The sequence below is a fragment of the Zingiber officinale genome, chromosome 1B (genome assembly GCF_018446385.1).
Source record: "Zingiber officinale cultivar Zhangliang chromosome 1B, Zo_v1.1, whole genome shotgun sequence".
NCBI lineage: Eukaryota > Viridiplantae > Streptophyta > Magnoliopsida > Zingiberales > Zingiberaceae > Zingiber > Zingiber officinale.
In genome coordinates, this window is record NC_055986.1 from 101,214,936 (window position 1) to 101,238,280 (window position 23,345).

Consider the following 23,345-nt stretch of genomic DNA (forward strand, 5'->3'; position numbering starts at 1 on the left):
TTGTGATTCATTGATTGATATATTTTCTACCCACACTAATGTTCTCCTATTTTCTTTTTATCCCTTATGTGAGTGGAAGGGATTGTATTTTAATGATGTTGTAGGAAAATACAAGCTTCCGGAGTGGATGCTTGAACTTAACCGCCTCCGACAACCAAAAAAAGCTCTTGATGGAAAAATGGTAAATAAAAAGAAATTGATTGCAACCAAAATTACACCTCTACCGATGTGGATTTTGTTGCTTAATCTTCTTCGACCACCGGAATGAAAGGGGAGTTGGTTCTAATTTAGCTTTCTTTTGCATTTTAATTCATGCTTTGTTAATAAATTCTTTTTATGCATTTCTTTAGTTTCATAATTTGCATTTTGCATTTTGTTTCCACACTTTGCTTTCATACTTTGCATTTTTGTTTAGTACATAGCATTTTATTTTGAATAAATCCTTCATGGGAATTTTCTAGTAATATTTTTAAGATGGTAAAAGCTTTTTAAATTTGATCATCAATTTTAGGTCATGTGACATGATTGGATGCTTTTCTCACATGATATTGGTTAATTTGGTGGTGGATTCCAATTTGATTAGTTGAGCTTGATTGCATAAAAAATACCTAGAGAAGACCACTTCAAGCCTTTACTCTATTATTTTCTTTATGTGACATGCACTCATAACAAATGAAACTCTAGAACTTGCTTTGCTTCTTTTCAAGGTCACAATAGCATATGTATGCATGGAGATGAAGGATTATTTCATTCTTGATCCCTCATAAATTCCAATTCCTTTCTTCATAATTTTCTTAAAACATTTTTTCTCTTGCACTTTAATTCTTGACAATCTTTGTTTGTCATTCTTTTATTGAGAGTTTTGGTAGATTTTCTTGATGAGTGGATTGTTTGAGATGGATAAATTTCAAGTGTGGGGGATTTGATTTGGATTAAACCAGAGGTCGTGAAGATTTTTGATGCTTCATGAAGGTTGACCTTTGCTTTGTGAGCATGATATGGAAGTGATAGAAGTTCTTCAATTGTATGGGTTACAGAAATTTTTCGAACATAATCAAGTGCTTAAACTTATGTGAGTTGGTGGGTTAGTTTTTCATTCATTCGAATATAAGCCTCAGATGGATGCTATATACTTTTAAAAGGAATCAAATTCTTACATTTAGAGTTTAATGTATCAATGGTGTGCCAAACTTGGTTGTGGAATTGAGGTTAGGAAGAAGCTAATGAGAAAAGGAAGAAGAGTGATACTGGAATATGTTACAAGGGTCTGAGATGCTGAATTTACTATAGTAGACCACTGTAGGTGTTCAATGAAGCTTGATTTGGTTTTCTATCAACGTAATAGAGATACACAAATTCAGTTAAGAGATACTGAGTACTAGTTCAATAGCAAGAGAAGAAAAGGAGGTTGAAACTGATTTCTGGACTAAAGAAGATTCCTTAAAACTGATTATGAAATTTATTCTTCTTGATAAGGCAACATTTACAAAGTCTACATTGAATTCTGGAAGATTATGGAAGTGTAGATGGAAGAACACTTAAGTCATTCTGATCAAGTATTCTTTAAATTCTGCAAGCAGTGCTGATTAAATTTCTTTTATAAGCTGAATTCTGAAACTTAAGCATCAAAACAGAATGCATCAAATCAAATTCAATTCTGTTAGTTTCATTCAATCAGAATCTGTTCTTAAATTCATGCATTTTATTCTAGTTGAGGATTTTGAAGTGGAGATTCAGAACTATGCTATGAAAAAGAAAAGAAACCAGTAGAATGATTGTTTATAAAAATAAAATGTTTGGTGCCAATTATTTGTGCTAATTCTGACCAGCAGCAATCTGAATTTGAACTTTTAACAGTCCAGAGCCAAATGATACCTTCATCTTAGCTGGATTTTATTTGATTTAAGATAAAGCCACTTCAGAATCTCAATGCTGAAACTTAGACTTTAATACTGAAAATTCTGGTTATGAAGCTTGAAACTGCAGAAATACATTAAAATTTCTGGAACTGATCTATGGATGAATTTGTTGTGCTGTTATAAGTTGAGCTATGAACCTGATCAATGAACTATAGGAGTTCCTCAAGCTTGCATTCAAATCTGAATTCAAAGAATATGTTTGAACCCGGCAAAATTCTATGTTTGAACCCGGCAAAATTCTGAAAATGCAGAATTTGTTTGATACACTGGAAAAAGATAAATTCTGTTGCTAAATTTTCTAGGAACTGACCTCAAGCTTTTATCATACTATTGCCATATGAGAATCCTTGTTGAGCTGAGCTGTTCATGATTCAAGCCAAATTACGATTTCTGAACTATGAAAAGAAAAATAATCAGCATTTAGCTATATTTCTAGAATTCATTGGCTGTGATTGATGTTTCATATACCTTATTTCTGAGGTGGCATGATTACAACTCTTAGGATGTTCAGCCAACAAGTGTTATCTGTAAACAGATTCTGATTTGCAGGAAGTTGCTGTGCAGTTAGCTGTGCTACATTGTGTAAGAGTTTTGCAATTGAACGGAATGAGATTTTGCAGAAACTAATTTACAATTGTGGAAATTCTGAACTGAAGAAGACCAAAAACAGAGTGAGGAAAAGAGCAGAACCTGCAGAGAGTGGCTATTGACATTAAATGAAGACTGATGCTAGATGTCGAGGCAGAAATAGAGGAAGACAGTGATACTTAATTTCTGTTAGCTGGGAATCTTGAAGCTGGTTTGAACTAGAATGGATAAAGATTGCGGAATTGCTGAATCTGGACTTTCTGAAATCAGGAAACCAGTATTAATTTTGAAATATGGAATTGGAACTAATCAAGTTGCTGGAAGTGGTTGCTAAATCGGGATACCATAGATTGGGTAAGAATTGGATGTAAAATGCAACTGTGGTGTTTTCTGATATTGTTGCAGTAATTCAGAGTTGGAGTTGGAAGTTTTTTTTTTCTGGACATTGCTATTTTATACAACTATTTTGAAATTCATCAATTGGGGCTTGAGTGGCAGCTAAATCTGTACAGAAGATTTATTTGAAATGCTGAAAATCTGTTGCTGCGGAAGCATGACAGTGAGGTTGATATGGAAATGCAGGATTGGAAAGCTAACAATTTAGTTGAGAGGCACAATTTGGTTGGTTTGTTGGAATGATACATCATGTTTATTTTCAATTGGTATCAATTCCCTTCCAATTCTTACATGATGAGAAGCTGGAAACTGTTGTGTATCAAAATACAGTATCAAATTCTATCTCTGCAAAATTTTCATTTTTGCATTTCCAATTTCTTACAGAATTCAGTAGTAAATGCATTTGGCTTAGTTGTTGAACTCTCTTTAAGTATGATGTAATAGAAGTTGGATCTAGAGAATGGGTTGTGCAGGAAATTTTCAGAAATCAAATTTGAGTGAAAGTTTAAAAGTATTCTAGAATTTGGAGGGAGATGCTGTTCTAGGATTCAAATTTCATCAAATAATTCTTTATTCACTAAAAGCCTTGAAGATTTTGGGAATTTAAATTCAGAATATCTGAAGCATAAACTGAAAAAAAAAATGAATGGGATTCCTGTAAATTCTGATAGTAAGAAATTATAGTGCAGTTTTATTTCTGATCAAGCTTGATTCCTGAAATTGGTCTTGAAGTCATACATTGTAGAGATCACTTCCATGTTAGAGTGTTCACATATGATGTTGCAGGGAATACAAAATCTGTAGCAGCAGATGTTAGGGTCCGGATTCCAATTACAGAAATAGCACACCAAAGCAGTAAGCAAGTAACAAAATTCAGTTCTGGATGCAGAAACTATCAAGGGTGTACCAAAATGCTATGAGTAGCTTACAAAACAATGAAGAAAAACAGTGAAGCTATGGTATTTCCAGTAATAAATGGGGTTCTTGTATTTCTAGGTCCTATACAAACTGAATGGACAGAATTCTCGAAAATCAGTTGCTGAAAAGTAGAAACAGAGAGCTAAAGGCTGGAAATCTGTTATAATCTATAGAATGCAGTTATAACTAAATTGTTGATTCAATGGAAGACTCAAGCAAGGTTGGGGAGTAAAATTTGGTTTCTGAGATAAAAAAATTGATGCTGGAAGAATGAATAGCTACATTAGTTGAAGAGATTCTGGATTTTAGATATGGAAACTTAACTGTAATGCAAGTAGGAACTGATAAGTGCAAAACTGAGAAGTTCTGTGACTTTGTATCAAGATGTATCAATAATCAGAAACAACAATTAAACAATTGAGAAACTGAAGTGAAGACTTACAAGATGCAGTAACAAATGGATTTCAGCTTCTTACGATCTTTTCAAGCTTTAGGAATTGAAATGCAGAAATTAAGTTTGCTGCTGTGCATGAATGGAAAGTATTACAAGTTTTAGGTGGCATTGCTGAATTTGTATTCTTAAGTTCTGATTTGCAGGCAATTTCTGAAATCTGCTGTGGAATCTGAAAGGGAACTGGAATTTGAGTTATGTAATGCAGGAAGTTTTTGGTTTAAATCTGAAATAACCTTCTTGAGATCTTTTGAAGTTGATTCCTCTGTCCAAATTTCTGATAGAAGTTATAATGTTCAGAAATAGAGAGTTAAATATCAGAATTTTAGGGAGTTTGTGATCTTATTAAGTAGCTGAAACTTAAGAAGATCTAGCATATTCTTTTAGTTGAACTCAAGTTGGTCTAGAAAATTCTTAAACCGGAGCTAATGATGTTGATGCAAAAAGGCCGACACCAAATTTTGGCGCCATTGTCGGGGAGCTATTCCTATCTCTTTGATAAATAGATTTGAATGGATTCAATCAACTCGGGAAACTGTCTTGTGCAACTGATGATGCTGTTCTCATCAGCATAGCCATGAAGAAATGAATCAGATTCTGATTTCTTGAAGCTGAAATGTGGTAAATTCTGTTGCAAGCTTATAAACAGAAAGAGTTCGAGTGGACTTGATTTTTCATTAACATGCTTGCCATGAGTAGGTGAATGGATGATGGATGCAATTTCAATGATACTGATATTCTAAGCTGTTAAAGTCTGAAATTGAAATATGGGAAACCAGAATTCAAAAATCAATTGTAGTTCTGAATGTTGCAGAATTTAATTGGATCTTAGAAGCTTCTTGGTTGCTAAAGGTAGAGCTGTGAAGAGAATTGAAATAAATGGTAGAGAATAGATTACAGTTGAGTTGTATTAAATGTGTGCCAAAAGTTTATCAGCAGGCTTCAAATCATAGAGGAACTTAAGTGAAGATCTCGTATTTCACGCTAAATGATTCATCTTTCCAAGCTGAATTCTATTAACATGACTGCTGTAGGAGTTCAAGGAAGCTTGATTTGATTGAAATTGAAACTCCCGAACTGAAGTATCCAGCAGAGTTCATTTATGTTGTTGCTGGGCATAGAATCTGTTCGGATTTGAAATCTGATTTCAGAGATGGACCAAGCTGCCGAAAATATACTTCTGCTGCACGTTCACTAATGCTGAATTCTGAAATTGTGAAACTGAAATCTGGGAACTGCAGCTAAATTTAATTGCTTGAGTTGGAATTCAAGAGTTCCAACTAAATGATTGCAATTTTCTATGACAGCAATCTAAGAGGATTTTTCCTACACTTCTAACTGGGAAGTTTCAGAACTGGGAAGAAAAGCTAGAAGTGGCTCTGTTATGATGAATTCAAATATGCAGAGAAAGAAAGACAAAGAAAAATTGCAGTAAAGAAAAGCAGTGACTACAATTTAGCCAATGGATTCCGGAACTGTTTTGTGCCAATAATTGATACTATTTTTGATGGAATCAATTTTAATTCTGTGTCCTTATCAGTATAATTCTGAAGTGAAGTTTTAATTATTCCAGAGCTGTTTGATACCCTTTATTATACTTAATTCTTCATGATTCATGCAAATTCCTTAAAAGAGAGTATCATATTTCTGAAACTGTAATTTCAAAACCAGCAATTACCTTGAATCAAATTTTTGAATTGAGTCCTTGATCTGATTTTCTGAACCTTTTTGTTGAACTGTTTAAATGCATACAGGAGTTCTACCATAGAAGGCCTCAGAATTGATCAGTTTTGCTTCAGAATTTGAGTTCGAACAGGGAAAATGCTTGCTGTTAAAATAGGAATGAGTGGAGTGAAGATATTCAGAAAATGCAGAATTCTGTTAATTAATAATGTGGCATTTCTGTACTAATTGGGAAATGAATTTTAATGAATTGCTATGGGACAGGATACAAAAGTCTGATGTTTGAATCTGCAAAGACAGTAACAGAGAAAAAGAAGAAAAAAATCTGCAGTTTGGATACAAGAAATGTGTCTAGAAGAGTATCAAGATTGGATATTTATGATGTGTTTCATTGTCCGAGACGGGCAATATTTTAAGTGTGGGGGAGGGAATTCTTCATAAGTTGAAGTGATATTATTTGAGCTTTCAAAGTGATGGAATGAAGTGGAAAAACAGTAAAAACAGTGAAGAAAGAAAAAAATGGCACATTTAAGAGAGTATCAAAGTTGAAGATAGAGTATCAAGATTCTATGTTTGCATTCAAATTGAAGGAGAGGTTAGCTTGATACTTTGAAGTGGTAATAACAAATGGTATTCATCTCTTTATACATCAAATTGGTCAACTTATCAAGTATATTCCTCCAATACTCTCTTCTTCTCATTTTCTTTATGAAAATCCTTTTCTTTTGCCATTTCATTCACTTTAATTGTTTTTTTTTATTCCATTTCAATTCTTCATGATTAAATCCTTTTGATTCATGTATGCTATGTTTATGGTGGTGGAGAATTAGAAAATAAGTAAGCTTATGATAGTGAAATGTTGTGAGTTGCATTGAGTGAGCTCCACTTTTATGCATGCTTGAGTGTGAGAGTTAGAATAGGCAAATCCATTGTGAGATTGCAACTTGCTTAATTTTTCAATTGGATTGAAACCACCATACCTACTGATTATTGTTTGAATTTTATTCATGATTGTTGGTGATTTTTAAGATGACCTTAGTTAATTACTTCTTACCATCTTCTAGGTATTGCTAGGGGATTATTGTGGAGATGATTTTAGGTTTTCTTTACTTGAACGGGACGTCCAAGACTAAGTGTGGGGGATTTGATAACCATGATTTTGCTATATTATTTTGATTCATTATGCATATCTTTAATGGTCATTTCATAGCCTAGTCTCACATTTTACATTGTATTTCATAATTGCATGTGATCTTGGACCTAATTGTAAATTAGCTAATTTTCATGGTATTTGGTACTAATATTTGATTCTTATTTTGTAGGCATCAAAAGGGTCATGGACCCGATCACATCAAGCCACATTTGGGCTCAAATCAAGGGCTAATCAAGTCGATCAAGCCTTGGAGTGTTTTGGACTGTCCATTGAAGATTAAGCAGATCTAGGCCATCCGTTGAAGATCTGGCCCATCCAACCTAATGAGGAGCAGATCTGGACCGTAGATGAAGATCAGTACTATTGGATCGGATTTTAGACTGTTTCCCACCGTTGATCAAGCTCCGAGAAATCTCAGCCGTTCGATCAGAGAAGGGAGGATTTAAAACCCGCGTGAGAAGCTACAGTACACTTGGGCTCGGTCGCGATTTTCTTCTATAGTGTCGTCGTCTTCTCCTCCGCAACGCTGAGTTCCCGTTCCAAATTCCAGATCCGATGAGCTTAGATTCTTCTCCGACGGCAATCCAGCTGCCGGCGTTCAACATCCGGTGATCAGAGAGTGGCAGAAGGGAGGTTTCTTTAGCCACGATTCGGGTTTTGTTTCACAGAGCATTCCTGTGAGGGGAGGTTTCCGATCAGCGAATTCCATATCCAACTGAGCTCAGAGGGAGGTTTCTTTGAGTTTCAGATCCTTTTCCGATCTCCATTCAACAGCTATATTGGGTCGACGTGGCTATTCGATTTGGTATGAAATTCACAGATCCTGAGCTTTGTTTTCGGTTGTTGAGATTATCAGAGGGATGTGAGCTTAAGGGGAGGTTTCCAAGAGCTGTGAGCATTCTCTGGTAATAGCTGGAGGTTAGAGATTTGTTGTTGAGTGCTTGATGGGAGGTTCCAATGGCAGCTCTCTTTTTACAACAGAGTAGAAGGTTCTAGTTCCGGTTCTGGTTTATGGAATGTTAGGGTTTTATTTTCTTTGTTGTGTCTTTGAATTGTTCTCAAACCCTGATCATATCTTCAGATCTGATACCTTCATTTGCGATTTCAATTTCTGTTTGAGATTTTGTGTTTCCGAGTTCAATTTCTTGCTTATAAACCCCATCTTAGATCTAATTCTAATTAGTTTTGCGATTCTGATACTAACAGGTTGTAGAGTTTTGTGATTTAGTTAGCAATTTAATCTTTGTGACTATGATTTTGTTTAGGTGATGGATGCTTAATTTGATGTTTAGATTGCTACTTCTATTCTATGTTATTGTGAATGAATTCTTGAAATGGTCAATTTTGAATCAAATCTAGAATTCGTACACACATTTATTAGTTACCCTTGGAAAAAATACGACTTGGGACTCCTTACTACACGTGTTTCATTTAGTTTATTTGAGTTCCTAATTTTTATTAATTTGATGTGCCACGTGACATGCAAATGGCTGACACCAAATTTTGGCGCCGTTGCCGGGTAATAATTAGTAATGTGTGTTTATTTTAGATTGAGCATTGATTGATTTTATTTTGTTAGCATCTTGATTGATATGATTGCTTAATTCTTTTTGTATTTTCATGTTGATTTGTTCTTGAATTTTTTTAAATGCTTTTACTGTTCATAATTTCATGTGATTGAAACTTTATGCTCTTGAAACCACATGGCCATGTGGAATTTACAGAGACAAAGCATGTTGTGGTGGTGGGGAATCCACACGGCTATGCCACCGGACCAAACTTGAAAAGACCCTTAACTTACCACACATATCGGGGACCCATAACAAAAATTTGTAACCTTTACCCGCCAACTTGAAGATCAACATTCAATCAAATTATAAACCCTCTCAAACATTGCTATTAAAAATAACATAGTAGAAAATCTCATCATACATGAACCACTATAACCAACCCAAACCATAGTTTCACGATCCAAAGAGTTTGAGCAAAGGAAAAAGGGAAAATAGAGACATCAACACTTCTCCTTATACATGCAAAGAACAGACTCCACAAAAAACAAGAGTCGACACAACACTCCCGGACAATGTGTCGAGGTGTCATCCCGCCTCCTCGTCTACTCCGTGTGCATGCCCTCCGTAATACCCTGGGGGATGCCTCCCTCATCTGCATCATATACATCATGAGTCTATAGACCCAGCAAGAACATCTCAATATGAAAATATGACATCCATAAGAAGAAGGATCAATAGCTAGAACATAGAATACAAACTTAAATACGATATAGATGGAAACACTTGAAGCAGAAAAAGAAATCTACACCACTAGTAAAGATGAATATATCACACATGTGGTAACTATCATTTGAGTCTATTCATTTGGTTCATGATCATAACCCTAGAAGTACCTTCTAGGAGAACATGCAGTCAATAATCGAAGCTAACATAAATTACATTATCAGTTATGTTTGGAAGGGCCCTCCCCGGAGCTCATCCTGGGGCACCCATCCCGTACTGTCACCACACGTGGACATATGTATTATGTTATCCTCACCTTATTAGCACACTCCAACCATTCCATAAGCATACATGTACACAAGGACCTTTCTATATCCAACAATAATGTACAAACATAAGAGTATCAGTGTACAAGATCCTAAATTATGCATAATAAGATAGCGAGTAGTTCACAAGAATTGAACTATCATAGAAAACATGAATCCAGAGGACATATCACAGAACCAAATGAAAGAACCGAGCACTTCAACGATCACAGCATAACTCACCTGCTTGTATCAAAATTTCAGACGCATAAGGAGAAAGAAAAACATCGACAATCAAATCACACTTCAACTGAAAATCTGATCAGAAATTCTTTGGCAGGAACTAAGAGAGCATAGCATTATCAATCAAACTTGAATCCACACAAAATCCACAACTAATTAAAGAAGTAGAGCAACAACAACATTGAGTTGAATCCACCCGCTAAAATTCAGTGGAATAGAACATCATCGAATTAAATCCACACCTTCCTGATCACTCCAGCATTTTGGAAGCCATAGGAAAAATAAAGGCATCTTCGATCAATGGCTTAAAACACCAACACTCTGTCCAAAACTCTCGGCAATAATCAAGAGAAGCAAAACATCATCATACTAGCCAAAACCACCAAGAACATGATCTAGGACTCAATCCGACAAGAAAGAAATTAAGCAAAAAACCAAACTCAATCACAAATGCCTAAATCCTTTGTAGAAATTTGGTATGATTTATGCGATGAAACAAGAACATCACGGGAAAACTCAGTTCACACCTCATTCAACTTCTCGGCATCATGGGCACATATGGAATCCTCCTAGCTACCTATTCCTTACCTCACATGTCTCATATCATTCATAGAGGAGAGTACTTGCCTTCCCTTCCTCGTTCCACCAACGGATGCACTCGCACAACCATTTCGTGCCATTTGTGAGATGGCTAAAGACCTCCGCGTCTGATCGTGACGCCCTCGGAGGAATCACCTGTGTGAGGTGGCGCTTGGTCGGGTATCAGAGATTGGTGGAGAGCTTGGTTGGCGTGGCAGAGATGAGAGGGGAGAGGGAGTCGTCGATTTAGGGCAATAGTGAAGAATTAGGCAAAGTTTTGGGATTTTATACTTAGGTTAACTACTCTAACTTAGGGTAATTAAATCTATCAACTCCTAACTTAATTGGGTGTTATCTTAGGCTTCCCTCAATCTTAATTGTTCTATCCCTTAAAACATGTGTATAGGTTCATTTTAAATCCCAAAAATTCCTAAAATTCATGGAAAATTTCTATAAATTAATTCCTTAAATACCGCTCGTGGGACCTTATAATTCTCCACTCCTTATAAAAATTTCGCCCTCAAAATTTGACTTACCAAATAGTTTGGGGTAGCGGTTGCACATATCCAGTTTAGTCTCCTAGGTAGCTTCCTCCATAAGCTTATTTCCCCATAGAACCTTCACCATTTTGATCTCCTTGTTCCTCAACTTCCTGACTTGATGATCTAGGATTTGTTTCAGCACCTCCTCATAGGACAGATCCGGTGTCCATTGCATGGACTCATGACCAATAACATGAGAAGAGTTAGAGATGTACCTCCTAAGAATAGATATGTGGAACAAATTATGAAATCCTGACAGGTTCGGTGTCAGAGCAACTCGGTATGCTCGAGTTCTAATCAGGTCTAGAATCTCAAAAGGTCCAATATACCTTGGACTAAGCTTCCCCTTCTTTTCAAACCTAAATACCCCTTCATCGGTGACATCTTGAGGAAAACATGGTCCCCCACTATAAACTCCAAATCTCTTCGTTGTTAATCAGCATAACTCTTCTGATGACTTTGCGATGATTGCATTCTGTCTCGAATCTTAGCCACCAGATTCACCATATGGGTCACCATGTCCGGACCTAAAACTGCCCTCTCTCCTACCTCATCCCAATGCAATGGTGTCCTGTACTTTTTTCCATACAATGTTTCATACAGAGCCATACCTATGGTGGCTTGATAACTATTATTGTAAGTAAACTCTACCAGAGGCAATTTTGACTCCTAGCTCCCTTTGAAGTCAATCATACAGGCCAACAACATATCCTCCAGAATCTGAATCACTCATTCATATTGACCATCAGTCTATGGATGAAAAGTGGTACTAAAGGTGAGCTTCTTACCTAACCCACGATGCAAGCTCTCTCAAAATCCTAAAGTAAATTTTGGATCTCTATTTGAAATGACCCGAACTGGAATTCCATGTAATTGTACTATCCCTCATATATATATCTCTGCATATTGGGTCATAGTGAAGGTGATTTTTACTGACAGAAAGTGCGTCAATTTTGTCAGTCAGTTCATAATAACCCATACAACATTTGATCCCCTAGGTGAGGTTGGTAGTCCCACCAAAAAATTCATAGTGACATCTTCCCACTTCCAAGTGGGAATCAGAAGTGGTTCCAATATCCTATTGGCCTCTGGTGTTCGACCTTCACCTGCTGGCAAGTAAGGCACTCGTGAACCACTTTGACTATGTCTCTCTTCATGCCTAGCCACTAGTACAATAGCTGCATATCTTTGTACATTTTTGTGCTTCCAAGGTGGACAGAGTATGGCATGGTATGTGCCTCAGTCATAAGATCCTTTTTGAGTGAATCGACCTTTGGCACCCAAATGCTGCCCTAGTACCGCACAATCCCATCAATAGTCATGTAAGTAGTGCATCCCTTTGCTTCATCTCTGCATTTTCATTCCATTAACTGTTGATCAGATGCTTGTCCTACCCGGATTCAATCCAGTAGATTTGGTGTAATGGTTATTGTTGACAAACTAATCTACTCACTGGTGCTAACACTTCCAAACTCATCTGTTGAAACTCTAATATCAACTGTTGCTGGGTTGTCAACTGTGATAGTATCGTGGACTTGCGGCTCAGAGCATCTACCACTACATTAGCCTTACCCAGATGGTAATTAATATTGTAGTCATAGTCCTTCACCAACTCTAACCATCGCCTCTGCCTCATATTCAATTCCTTTTGGGTGAAAAAATATTTCAAACTTTTGTGGTCAGTAAAAGTCTCATAATGTTCACCATAAAGGTAATGTCTTCAAATCTTTAGAGCAAAGATGACTACCGCTAATTCCAGGTCATGTGTGGGATAATTTTGTTCATGTACCTTCAACTGATGTGAAGCATAGGCAATTGCCTTCCCATTTTGTCACGCCCCAGAGGAGTCACTGTCAGATGAAAATCCGGTAACATCTCCCCTGTACGGGTGACAATTTGAAACATTACTACATGCAAAATATACATATAACCATCAGTTTACACGGCTGGAACAAAATAAACACAACCACGCAGTTTAATACCATCAGCCCACTCGGCTGGAACAAAATAAACACAACCACGTAGTTTAATAAGCCTACACGGCTGAAAGTAAACATGCACAGCGAAAACCACAAAATAATACGAACATAAGACCAACAACGACACTAACAAAATACCTGCAACCACCAGACTAGACTCCAAAAATCCACATCGACTTGTTCAAAAGTAAAATACGCAAAATTAACATACCACCCAAACAGTAACAAAACCCAAAAAGAAAACTATCCTCGAGTGTGACGTGGGACTGGCAGCCGAGACTCTCCAAGCATCCATGACTCATCTACCTGTTACCTGGCGAAGGAAAATCAATTTGCGAGGTGGTGAGTATTGGAACTCAGCGGGTAAAGGTAAGATAGTGCATGAACAAAATAAATACATAGAGAATGTCAAAAGAAATACAGTCTTATAAGAGGAATAACAAATACTAAAATAGAACCATAATAAATACTCATACCTGAAACCATATCTTAGGCTAAGTATAGGAGGTCAGAAGTAGTACTAATATGTTACAGTACTGCTCATAACTACAGAGGTAATAAGCAAGGTATATATAAATTTCCAATGAATAAACCAATATTTAAACATCTACAATGAGAGTATATCTCAACACAAGTAAGCATATCAGCATATATATAAACAGCAGCAGCCAAAACAAGTATAATAACAAATAGCGTATGCACGGATGGTCACTCCCGCCCATCCCTCTGCACCATGACCCCTGTATGATCGAGAGGTCGGGTCAGTGACAGACTGTACACCATTCCAGCTACCACTATCTCAAGTGGCCGAGGGGACAGTTGCATAGTAGCTAACTAGCTACATCTGCGACGGGGTCCCTGCTGCTCGTACTCCAGCTACCACTACCCATGAGTGGTCGAGTGGGGCACGACAGGACAAGCGACAACAACTCCAGCTACCACTCTCTCGAGTGGTCGAGGATGCGACCCTGGTCAACGACTCTCTTGACCCTAAGGGAGAATTGGTCGTTGACATGTATGCAATGATATGATGTACCAAATGCAACAGTCATCATACAAATATAAGCAGAAAAGTATGCTACATGAAGCCAGCATGCTCAATACGGTACATAAATAAACAACAGTCATCATACCAATATAAACAAAAATTAGGTATGCTACATAAAGTCAGCATGCTCAATATAGTACATTAATAAACAATAGTCAAAGCATACAACCATGGTATATAGTATCTGCTACCTATCATGAACAACAACGAGAGACTGTATAGATATGGAAACAAATTTCTCAAAGATCACGTGGAAGTATCAAGCGCAGGAAAATAAGAGTAGAGTTAAGGTAAAAACAGTCCTTATCCAAAATAGTTCATGCACCAAGGTGAAAGTACTAAAAGAAAACAAAGCAAGAAGTACCCGCCTTTATACGTAGATCATATAAGACTAAAACCCACATCGTGACGCTCGCCTCGAATCAACGTCCTGCAAATCACGTGATGTACAATTTAGCTAATTTCATAAACAACAACTAGCTAAACTCATACTCAACTTAATTAGAAAAAAAAACTAATCCGATTATGAACCTTGATTCACCCAAATCCATCCAACAATCTGAGACTAGCATGCCAAAATAGAACCAACATCGAAATCATCTCACACTCTTCCAACTCTATCCAGAATTCAAGGCTATTTGTCGAAACCGAAATAATATTAAGGTTGATTCAAAATATGTAAATCTGCCTAGAAATCCAAAGTTGTCTTGCCGAACAAAAACTACATCAAGATTGATTCACAACCCTTAGATCTGTCCAAACAAATCCACAACCATCCAAAAGAAACAGAAACCCCATTGCAATCACATTCCATCATACTAAATCAGTTTACCAAAAAAAACATAGTGACTTAAAGAACAAAGAACGTCATTGACTCAAATCCTCTATACCATAAACTGAAATCAACCTTCACAAGAGATAAAACATGAAGTAGGACAAGGATTCTCTAGCTCCCTTGACTGTACGTTCTGGAGCAGCCCATTCCGGAGGCTCCTCTTGCCACTGCCATGCGAGCAGACCGAGATGCTTACAAGAAGCATCAAGATGACGCATTAGATGTGTCTTGTCTTATGCTCGCGACCATCAACTCTGAGTTTCAGAAGCAACATGAGTTGATGGGCGCTTACGATATGGTTGAACATCTTTGTCACCTATATCAAGGACAAGCAAGGCACTGGAAGAGGAACTCCAAAGAATACCTGGAAGATCTTAAGAAGAAGAGAAATAAGATTTCTACTTCAGGTATACATGTTATAGAAGTCAACCTCTCTATTTCTTCATCGTGGGTATTAGATACCGGATGTGCTTCGTACATTTGTACTAATGTACAAGCGCTGAGAAATAGCAGGGCATTGACAAAGGGTGAGGTAGACCTACAAGTAGGCAATGAAGCACGAGTTGCTGCTATTGCTGTAGGAACTTACTATCTATCTCTACCCTCTGGGCTTGTACTAGAATTAGATGATTGTTGTTATGTGCCTGCCTTGACTAAGAACATAATTTTAGTTTCTTGTTTGGACAAGAAAGGATTCTCGTTTACAATAAAGAACAAATGTTGTTCCGTCTATTTAAACGATATGTTCTATTGTAGTGCACCTCTGATAAACGGACTCTGTATTCTAGACCTTGAAAGCCCTATCTATAACATAAATACCAAGAGGTTCAAGTCAAATGACCTGAACCAAACCTATCTCTGGCACTATCGCTTAGGTCATATAAATGACAAGCGCTTATCCCACCTCCATAAGGATGGTTTGCTGGACTCATTTGATTTTGAATCTTATGAGACGTGCGAGTCATGCCTACTAGGCAAGATGACCAAGACTCATTTTAGTGGGCACAGCGAAAGAGCGACTGATTTGTTAGGACTTATACATAGTGATGTATGTGGCCTTTTCAATGTTGCTGCTAGAGGCGGTTATAGGTACTTCATCACATTTACTGATGACTTCAGTAGATATGGTTATGTGTACTTAATGACACATAAGTCTGAATCCTTTGAAAAGTTCAAAGAATTCAAGAATGAAGTACAGAACCAGCTTGGCAAGAGTATTAAGATACTTCGATCAGATCGAGGTGGAGAATACCTTAGCCATGAGTTTCGTGACTATCTAGCAGAGTGTGAGATTCTATCCCAACTCACTCCTCCTGGAACACCACAGTGAAATGGTGTATCCGAAAGGAGGAATCGTACCTTATTAGATATGGTACGGTCTATGATGAGTCACACAGATCTTCCGACATTACTTTGAGGCTATGCTCTAGACACGGTAGCTTTTATACTCAACCGAGTTCCATCTAAGGCCGTGATAAAGACACCATATAGGATATGGACTGGGAGAGATGCCCAGGTGTCTTTCATGAGGATTTGGGGTTGTGAGGCTTACGTTAGACGTCAAGTCTCAGATAAATTAGGACCCAAATCCGACAAGTGCTACTTTATAGGATATCCCAAGGAAACTAAGGGATATTACTTCTACATTCCCAGTTGTGGCAAAGACTGAAGTCTTTCTAGAAAGGGACTTTGTTTCTAGAAAGACTAGTGGGAGTACATTCGATCTTGAAGAAGTTCAAGATGCGGATTCTAGCACTGAAGCCTCGATGGAAGTTGAACTAGAACCACAAAGTGTTGTGGATGATGTTGTTCCACAAAGAGTTGAGGAACAACAACCAGTTCAAGTAGACTTACCTCTTCGCAGGTCTGATAGGGTACGTCGTCAGCCTGAGAGATACTCATTTCTCTTGTCTGACCATGATAACGTTGTGCTCATAGAGGATGAGCCTATCACCTATCAGGAAGCTGTGATGAGACCAGATTCCGAGAAATGGCTAGAGGCCATGAGATCCAAAATGAAATCCATGTACACCAACCAAGTATGGACTTTGGTTGATCCACCTGAAGGGGTAAAACCCATAGGGTGTAAGTGGGTCTTTAAGAGAAAGACTGACATGGATGGACTTATCTATAAGGGTCGCTTGGTAGCTAAAGGTTTCAAGCAGATTCATGGTATTGACTATGATGAAACCTTTTCTCCAGTAGCGATGTTTAAGTCCATTCGGATCATGCTTGCTATTGCAGCTTACCATGATTACGAGATCTGGCAGATGGATGTCAAAACAGCGTTTCTGAATGGAAACTTACTCGAGGATGTGTACATGACACAACCTGAGGGTTTTGTAGATCCAAAGCATACTAGCAGAGTATGCAAGCTGCATAGGTCCATTTATGGACTAAAGCAAGCTTCTCGGAGCTGGAATCTTCGATTTGATGATGCAATCAAACAGTTTGGTTTTATCAAGAACGAAGATGAACCTTGTGTCTACAAGAAGGTTGTAGGGGGCATAGTTGTCTTCCTCATATTGTATGTGGCTGACATACTACTCATTGGGAAAGACATCTCTTTGCTACATCGCAGATCCCTTGACCAAGGCTTTGGCACAGAGGAAGCATGATGGTCACACTAGGTCATTGGGGCTTAGAGCCTACACTGATTGGCACTAGTGCTAGTGGGAGATTGTTAGCTAGAGCCCTAGAGCCAATTATTTGATGATTGTATTATGGACTTGTTGTATCATATTCTATATAAATAAAGACATTTGGTTTTTGGTTATTATACTTACTTGTATTGGTGCCAAATAAACTAAGTATAATAACATCCTTGAGTAGAAGGTTCTTACCTATATCAATCGATTGGTTGAATCGATAGTGAGATGATATAGGGAACACTACTCTTAATCATTCCTAGTCGAGTATTAATATTCAGGGATAATGTTAATGCAATAAGACTAGCATGTAGGTCAACTCGATGACTTGATCTCACAAGTCATGAATATAGAGATATCAAGTTGACACATGGGTATGCATTGGAGAATGTATACTGAATGACCCGCCATGAGAAAGTATCATGGATCGTTATATGAGTGTCATATACTTTCTCATGTGGATATTAGTATGACTACTAGTCCTTGGACCTGAAGTCACCATGGATCCCTACATAAGGAGTTATGTACTTTGGTTTCGTCAAACGTCACCCGTAACTGGGTGGACTATAAAGGTGATTACTGGGTATGTAACGAATTATGCAGAGGGATGTGAGTGATGTAGATGGGATCTATCCCTCCTATATGACGGGAGAGACATCGATATTCTTGATAGAGTGAGACCACGAAGTGCATGGCCATGCCCAAATGAGTCAATATAGGATATTGAGCTCATTTGATTGAGTGAGTCTACTTGGAGTTCAAGATTTAGATTGATTAGAGGATGACACGGTCTATGCCTCACATTGATCAATCTAGATGTCTAGGATAGAAGGACACTTGTTATATATTGTGAGGAGTCACAATTAATAGCCACAAGGTGATGTTGGATCTCAACATTCTTGTAACTTGGGTAGTAATGATGTGTTGTTAGATACCGCTCATTACTTATGCTCCTAAATGGGTTTAGGGGCATTGCCAACGTTACAAGAACCTATAGGGTCACACACTAAGGATAATTAGATGGAGATTAGGTTCATATGATGAACCAAAAGGATTAGATTCATTTGATGAATCAAATTGGATTAAGAGTAATCCTAATTGGGCTAATTGAGTTGGACTCAAGTTGATTCATGTGTTCAATGAGTTTAATTTAGATTATGACTCATTGAATCAATTTAATTAAATGAATTAGATTCATTATATTAAATTGGCTTGAATTAAATGGTTGGATTAGATCAACCATGAGAGAGATTAAGTCAAGTTTGACTTGACTTGAGAGGAAGATGAAGAGTCAAGTTTGACTTGACTTTATGCCACCTCATTGGTGAGTTGGCATTAAGTGGCCAATGATGAGGTGGCACATCATCATGTTTAGCACATGTGTGTGCCACCTCATGGAGGTTACAAATCTCTTAATGGCCACACTTAATGCAAAAATGGGGGTTACACTTTGGGAAAGTGGTCGGCCACTTTTGTTGTGAATGAGAATTCATTTTCTCATTTAAGGCAATTCACTTCATCTCCTTCCTCTAGCTCTCCCTCTCCCTCTCCTCCCCAACTTGGCCGAATCATCAAAAGGTGCTAGCACATCTTTTGTGTGATTTTCCATCTACGTGTTCGTGTGGATACATATAGAGAGTTGTCTACGTTGACAACTTCGAGATCCGGCACCATTTGGACTAGCGGGAACGCGAAGGGCTTCGCTTCAAAGGTATAACCTTTTTCCCTTGTAGATCTAAGTGTAGATCTAGGTAGAAACTCGTACTCGTATGTTTTCAAACTTTTCTTTGCACGGATCCGTTGGCTAGGGGCTTTCGGGATTTTCGCGACGCGAAAAAGCGATTTTCGCTGCCCGAAAAACTCAACAATTAGTACTTCTAAATGTTTATGGATATTATAGTGATTGCTCAATGAAAGCGATCAATGATCGCGACCTTGGAGTAGAAGGCGTCATAGGCTCTAAATCAAGTAAATCTTAGTGTTTGTGACTATTTGTTATTTCTATATTTCCGCTGCATTTCAACTCTGTGATTTGTGAAAACAAGTGAAAAAGCCACGAGTGCTATTCAACCCCCCTCTAGCACGCATCGATCCTACACTGGAGCATTAGTAAGCCCAAATGGTATAACCAGAAACTCGTAGTGATCGTAACGAGTTTTGAATGAAATTTGATGGACACCCTCCTTTTTTACCTTTACTTGATGGTAACTAGACCTCAAGTCAATTTTTGAGAATAACGTTGCCCCTTGTAGTTGATCAAATAGATTATCAATTCTGGACAGTGGGTATTTAGTCCTGATTGTAACTCGATTCAGCTCCTGGTAGTCTATGCACAGACGCATTGTCCCATGCTTCTTGCGCACAAATAACACCAGCACTCCCCATGGTTACACACTTGGTCGGATGAAACCCTTGTCCAGTAGCTCCTGCAGTTGCTCCTTTAATTCTTTCATTTCTATGGGTGGCAATCGGTACAGTGTTTTAGACACTGGAGTGGTTCCAAGTATCAATTCTATCCCAAACTCCACCTCTCTAACAGGGGGAAATCCTATGATGTTGTCTGGAAATACTTCTAGAAAATCCCGTGCCACCTCCACTTCCTCCATACTCGATCTACACATCTCAAATTTAACCAGGATATTGACTAGGAATCCGTTACATCCCTTACTCATCATGCGTTGGGCTTTACACACTGTAATGATATGAGGAGATTAGGTCTTGGGGTTGCATTAAAATCAAAGGATTCATCATTTGGTAGTTTCAACCTGACCATCAGTTGTTTGTAATCGATGATAGCCTCATGCCGAGTCAACCAGTCCATCCCTAGGATCACATCGAAATTTGCCATTTCCAGAACAATAAATTCTACATACTCCGTACGACTTTGCATCAACGTCTGACAATTCCTTACTATACTATTGCTGTGCAATTCTTCTCAAGAAGGTAAGGAAACGCTATATCCCATAGCCATTCGATCAAGTGTGATGTCCAATTTTACAGTATAGGCCATAGATATAAAAGAATGGGTAGCTCCAGAATTTATTAATGCATGGGTAGGTAAATTGGCTATAGAAATCATACCCGTGATAATAGCATAATCCAGATCCACCTGCTCTTGTGTTATCGCAAACACTCTTTCCTTGATCGGCTCCAACAATCTTTAGCAAAATGCCTTGACTTCTTGACATGTAACAAACATTTGAACCCATCAGATATTGTCCTGCATGAACCTTCTCACACTTGGGACACTGAACTCTGTCGTCCACCTTAGAAGTAGTGCTATCCACTGATCGTGATCCTTGGTGTCGCAGTCGTGGTTGTGTCCGATACTGCTGCTGCTTGCCTTAGAACTGAGCAGGAACAGTCTTCTTCCTACTCGGCCCTTGTTGTTTCCTTCCTTGATATCCTACTCTCTTGTTCTGCGCTTCCTTGATCATATCATTCTGATCCATTTCTGACATCAGAGCTTGGTCCACTACCTCTCTGAATGTGGTGACTCGACTCAGCTTGACATCATGTCGAATTGCATCTCTCAACCCTTCGATAAAATACTTCAGCTCTTCTACCAGTTGTCTTGTAATTATGGGTACAAAGTATTGTCCCCTCTCAAACTTCTTGACATACTCAGCCACTATCATGTCCCTTTGGCGCAGCTCTAAGAATTCCCTTACCAATCAAGTTCTACTATCGGTCGTGAAATACTTCCCATAGAACACTTCTTTGAATCCATCCAAGGTCAATGTAGTCAAATCTATCGCAGAGCGTGCACCCTCCCACCATATTTGGCCATCGTCCCACAGCATGAATATGACACACCTAACCTTGTTAGCATCTGTGAGCTGCATGAAGTCATAGATTGCTTCTAGTGATCAGATCCATCCTTCCGCAACGATAGGGTCGGTAGCGCCCTTAAACTCTGCCGGACCAAGCTCCCTGAATTGCCTGTAAACTGGGTTCACATTGGCTGTGGGACAACTATGTGCATTTTTATTTTCTCTAACTCTCAACAATTGCTAGATTTGCTCCCCATGGATGCAATTGTGCTCCTGTAAGAGCACGGTAAGTCCTGCTAAGAACTAATTGTTCTGGCCACCAGTCTCGCTATTGTTCCTTCTGGCAGTCATAACATGTACATCACAACATAAGCTCATCATTACTTCATACATGCATATTTATATACTATTCATATCATAGCCAAATCGCCAAATCGAATTCAGGACTATAATAAAGTAAATCTTACAAACTTGAAAGCAGAAGTAGTCGAATTCTTGACGAGATGACATGCACACACTGTCCTTTAGAAGTGACTGCTCTGATACCAATTGAAAAGACCCTTAACTTACCACACGTATCGGGGACCCATAACAAAAATTTGTAACCTTTACCCGCAAACTTGAAGACTAACATTCAATCAAATAATAAACCCTTTCAAACATTGCTGTAAAAAAAATATAGTAGAAAATCTCATCATACCTAAACCACTATAACCAACCCAAACCATAGTTTCATGATCCAAAGAGTTTGAGCAAAGAAAAAAGGGAAAATAGAGACATCAACACGTCTCCTTATACATGCAAAGAACGGACTCCACAGAAAACAAGAATCGACACAACACTCCTAAAGGTTCCCGGACAGTGTGTCGAGGTGCCATCCCGCCTCCTCGTCTACTCTGTGTGCATGCTCTCCATAATACCTTGGGGATGTCTCCCTCACCTATATTATATACATCATGAGTTTATAGACCCAGCAAGAACATCTTAATATGAAAATATGACATCCATAAGAAGAATGATCAGTAGCTAAAATATAGAATACAAACTTAAATACGATATAGATGGAAACACCTGAAGCAGAAAAAGAAATCTACACCACTAGTAAAGATGAATATATCACACTTGTGGTAACTATCATTTGAGCTTGTTCATTTGATTTATGATCATAACCCTAGAGGTACCTCCTAGGAGAATATACAGTCATATAGCCGAAGCTAACATAAATTACATTATCAGTTATGTTTGAAAGGGTCCTCCCCGGAGCTCATCCCGGAGCACCCATCTTGTACTGTCACCACATGTGGACATATGCATTATGTTATCCTCACCTTATTAGCACACTTCAACCATTCCATAAGCATACATGTACACAAGGACCTTTCCATATCCAACAATCATGTATAAACATAAGAGTATAAGTGTACAAGATCCTAAATTATGCATAACAAGATAGCGGGCAGTTCACAAGAATTGATCTATCATTGAAAACATGAATCCAGAGGACATATTACAAAACCAAATGAAAGAACCGAGCACTTCAACGATAATAGAATAACTCACCTGCTTGTATCGAAATTTCAGACGCATAAGGAGAAAGAAAAACACCGACAATCAAATCACACTTCAACTGAAAATCTGATCAGAAATTCTTTGGCAGGAACTGAGAGAGCATAGCATCGTCAATTAAACTTGAATCCACACAAAATCCACAACTAATCAAAGAAGCAGAGCAACAACAACATCGAGTTGAATCCACTCGTCGAAATTCAGTGGAACAGAACATCATCGAATTAAATCCACACCTTCCTGATCACTCCAGCATTTTGGAAGCCATAGGAAAAATAAAGGCATCTTCGATCAATGGCTTAAAACACACCAACACTCTGTCCAAAACTCTCGGTAGTAACGCGGAAGAAGCAAAACATCGTCAAACTAGCCGAAACCACTAGGAACTTGGCCAGGAGATCCTCCCTACCCGACCGTTCAACCGACCAAGTCCCTTCTCAATTCGACCGGTCGCTATGGCCGATCGGCTTTCTTGTTTGGATGAG

The 23,345-nt window shown here is 38.2% G+C and overlaps 1 long non-coding RNA gene across 1 annotated transcript; it reads left to right on the forward strand.

Annotated features, from left to right (window-relative positions):
• The first annotated feature begins 484 nt into the window (after positions 1-484).
• LOC121970467 lies at positions 485-8,227 on the forward strand. Its single transcript, XR_006108929.1, has 2 exons — positions 485-6,585; positions 7,278-8,227. It is a non-coding gene; the product is annotated as an uncharacterized LOC121970467 (long non-coding RNA).
• Positions 8,228-23,345: the final 15,118 nt, after the last annotated feature.